The sequence below is a fragment of the Mandrillus leucophaeus genome, unplaced genomic scaffold, assembly GCF_000951045.1.
Source record: "Mandrillus leucophaeus isolate KB7577 unplaced genomic scaffold, Mleu.le_1.0 Scaffold412, whole genome shotgun sequence".
Taxonomy (NCBI): Eukaryota; Metazoa; Chordata; class Mammalia; order Primates; family Cercopithecidae; genus Mandrillus; species Mandrillus leucophaeus.
In genome coordinates this window covers 706,062-710,357 of record NW_012104388.1, presented here as the reverse complement: position 1 = coordinate 710,357, position 4,296 = coordinate 706,062, and the positions used below count along the sequence as shown (strand labels likewise).

At 44.9% G+C, this 4,296-nt stretch overlaps 1 pseudogene; it reads left to right on the top strand.

The window, feature by feature from the left end:
- The first annotated feature begins 247 nt into the window (after window positions 1–247).
- The window catches only part of LOC105548485, a 21,003-nt pseudogene continuing 16,954 nt past the window's right edge, over window positions 248–4,296 (top strand).

Here is a 4,296-nt window from a genome sequence, read left to right as displayed (position 1 = left end):
TACTCAGCATGCCAACTGTAGTGAGAGTCCAAGGACTCCCCCACTGGATCCATCACACCAGGGTTAAACTCATCCCAAAGGCTACGTCTTCCTCTAAAACATTAACAGTTAAGTGGTCATCAAGCACAATTTCTCCTACCACGCAGAAATTAACCAAAAAACCTTCTTAAAACCAAAAACCCTTCTTAAAACCAAAAACCCCCTAGAAAGCATAAACACAGGGAAGACTAATTACCTGCTTCCAGAAATGGCGTGTATCTACCCAACCACTTGCTGTGCCTCACTTCCAACTAAAAGTCTTTTTTTTTTCCTTTTTTGAGACGGAGTCTCACCCTGTTGCCCAGTCTGGAATGCAGTGCTGCTATCTTGGCTCACTGCAACTTCCACCTCCCAGGTTCAAGCAATTCTACTGCCTCAGCCTCCCTAGTAGCTGGGATTACAGGTGTGCACCACCACGCCAGGCTAATTTTTTGTATCTTTAGTAGAGATGGGGTTTCACCATGTTGGCCAGACTGGTCTTGAACTCCTGACCTCGTGTTCCACCTGCCTCAGCCTCCCAAAGTGCTGGGATTACAGGCATGAACCACCATGCCTGGCCCCAACCAAAAGCCTTAATACAGGAATATCCCTCATCACAATCCTAATGCTGTCAGTAGCCACCCTGCTGTCCACAGCAGCCCTTCAAGTTGCCGTGAGTGTTATCAGTCTTTCTACTATGGAGGAAAAAATGCAACAGTCCTTTACTTACCATACCCATATAGAAAGATCCTGCTATGGAACCTTAGTTGAAAAATGTGTTGAATCAGGGAAAAGTTATTATAAAGTAAAAAATCTAGGAGTATCTGGCAGTCGTAATGGGGCTATATGCCCCAAAGGGAAGCAGTGGCTTTGCTTCACCAAAATTGGACACCGGGGAGTAAATACTCAAGTGCTAGAGGACATAAAGAGAGAACAGTTTATAGCCAAAGCAAAAGCCAAAGCCAACAACTATCACCCAAAACCACCCATAGTATTTCCATCCCTTTATTAAAAAAACTACGAGCAGACATATCCCTTCCCAAGCCAAGAAAAACCTGTTTGTAGATCTAGGAGAATGCATCGTGCTTACCATGAATGTGTCCAATTGCTGGGTTTGCAGGGGAACCTGTATGAGTGAACAGTGGCCATGGTATGGGATAGACATTCCCCCTTACTAATATCCCAAAACTACAGCCTCGCTTTCACTCCTCAGGAATGCCCGCAGTCCTGGACACTTACCAACCCAGTAAGAGGGATGGTGTGCATATCCTACAAGTGGACTAATAAAACCCATTGCATTGTAGGTGAAAGTACTTGTCACCAAACCCTAACAGTCAACGCCTCCACAGCCGAGTGGTGGCCAAGGTTACTCCACAGAGCCTGGTCTCTCTCTAACTTAAGCTACCTCAATTGTGTTCCATCAAAAAGGGCCTGGAACTGTACAAATACCACTAACCCTTATGCCACATACCCCCGCCTAAGTGCACTATGGGAAAATCCTATGAACAGCAGCCTACAATGGATTGTCCTGATGGATTCTTTTGGATATGTGGAATCCAAACTTACTCATGGCTACCTTATCACTGGCAAGGTACTTGCTTCCTAGGCACAATTAAACCTGACTACTGACTTGGCGAATGCATAAGGTGGGAGTGTTGTACAAAGGAAGAAGACTTGCTGAAGAAGGCCTTTTAAGGGTGAGGAGGACTCGGATTGAAGAACAGCATGACAAAAGGCATGGATGTGGGAAAGACAAGAGAGAGGTAGTCCTAGCTGGACTCGAGGGTTTGTCTGGGAAGGCCAGGATGTACCATTCCTAGTGACTCCCAACAGCTCAGTCAGTAGCCACTCTCAAATCACTGTAGAGCCAAAGTTTTGGTGGCAGGGTCAGCTTTCATGATAAAAATACTCAGCAAACTAGTAAAGAAAGAAAGTTGGTCAGGCACAGTGACTCACACTTGTAATCACACACTTTGGGAGGCCAAGGTGGGCAGATTACTTGATGTCAGGAGTTCAAGACCAGCCTGGCCAACATGGCGAAACTCCATCTCTACCGAAAATACAAAAAATTAGCCAGGCATGGTGGTGTGTGTGCCTGTAATCCCAGCTACTCATGAGGCTGAGGCAAGAGAATCCCTTGAACCCGGGAGGTGGAGGTTGCAATGAGCTGACATTGTGCCACTGCACTCCAGCCTGGGCAACAGAGCGAGACTCCCTCTCAAAAAAAAAAAAAAAAAAGAAAGAAAGAAAGAAAGGAAAAGAAAAGAAAGAAAGAAAGTTATTTAGTCTGAAAAGGGCATTTATATAAAACCCACAGCTAAATCATACTCAATGATGAAATACTGAAACCTTTGTACCCTTTCTCCATAAGACCAGAATAAGACAAGATGCTCACTTTCACCACTGTTATTTAATATTGTACTGTAAATTCTAGCCAGAGCAATTAGGCAAGAAAAAAAAAGGCATCTGAATTCTCCTTTTCATGAGAAAAGCACTCAACAAACGAGCAATAGAGAAGAAACATAATAAAGATTGTATATGAAAAAATTCATAGCTAATGTCATGTTTAAGTATAAAACTTGAAACTGTTTCCTCTAAGATCAGAAACAAGACAAGGATGCCAACTTTTTTTTTTTTGGAGACGAAGTCTCACTCTTGTTGCCCAGGCTGGAGTGCAATGGCGTGATCTCGGCTCACTGCAAGCTCCGCCTCCCGGGTTCATGCCATTCTCCTGCCTCAGCCTCCTGAGTAGCCGGGATTACAGGCGCCTGCCACCACGCCCAGCTAATTTTTGTATTTTCAGTAGAGACGGGGTTTCCCTATGTTGGCCAGGCTGGTCTCGAACTCCTGACCTCAGGTGATCCAGCCTACCTCGGGCTCCCAAAATGCTGGGATTATAGGCGTGAGCCACCATGCCTGGCCTAGATGCCCACTTTTGCTGCTTCTATTTAACATAGTTCTGGAAATTCTAGCCAGAGCAATTAGGCAATAAAAAGAAATACAAGAAATCCAAATTGGAAAGGAAAAAGTAAAATTATCTCTATTTTCAGATGGCCATGATTTTTTATTCATTTCTTTATTTTTTAGAGACAGGGTCTCACTTTGTTGCCCAGGCTGGAGTGCAGTGATGCAATCGTAGCTAAGTGCAGCCTGGGACTCCAGGAAACTTAAGCATTGCTCTTGCCTCAGCCTCCAGAGTAGCTGGGACTATAGGTACATCAGGCTTTTTTTTTTTTTTTTTTTTTTTTGTAGAGAAAGGGTCTCACTATGTGCCCAGGCTGGTCTCAGAACTCCTAGCCTCAAGTGATATTCTTGCCTTGCCTCACCCTTCCAAAGTGCGGGAGCTACAGGCATGAGCCACCACACCCAGCCAGCTGACATGATTTTATATGTAGAAAACCTAAAGAGTCTACCAAAAAAAAAAAAAAAAGTGTGAGAACTAATAAAGGCAGCAAGGTTGCAGAATACAAAATGAACACACAGGCTGGGTGCAGTGGCTCAAGCCTGTAATCCCAGCACTTTGGGAGGCCAAGGCGGGTAGATCACCTGAGGTCAGGAGTTCAAGACCAGTCTGGCCAACAAGGTGAAACCCTGTGTCTACTAAAAATACAAAAAATTAGCCAGGCATGGTGGCAGGTGCCTGTAATCCCAGCTGTTTGGGAGGCTGAGCTAGGAAAATTGCTTGAACCCAGGAGGCGGTGGTTGCAGTGAGCCGAGATTGCCAATTGCACTCCAGCCTGGGCAACAAGAGCAAAACTCTGTCTCAAAACAAAAACAAAATCAACACACAAAAATCAGTTGAAGCCAGGTGCAGTGGCACACACCCATAATCCCTCAAACTCATGAGGCTGAGGCGGGAAGATTGCTTGAGACCAGGAGTTCAAGTTCAGCCTGGACACAACAATGAGACACTGTCTCTAAAAAATAAAAAATTAAAAAAATTAAAAACTCAGTTTAATTTGTATACACTAAAAACGAACAATTCAAAGGAAATTAAGAAAATAGACCAGGCATAGTGGCTCATGCCTGTAATCACAGCACACTGGGAGGCCAAGGCAGGCAGATCACTTGAGGTCAGGAGTTGAGACCAGCCTGAGTAACATGTTGAAACCCTGTCTCTACTAAAAATACAAAAATTAGCCAAGCATGGTGGTAGGCACCTGTAATCCTAGCCACTCAGGATGCTGAGGCAGGAGAATCACTTGAACCTGGGAGGCAGAGGTTGCAGTGTGCTGAGATTGACCCACTGCACTACAGCCTGGGTGACAGGGTGAGACT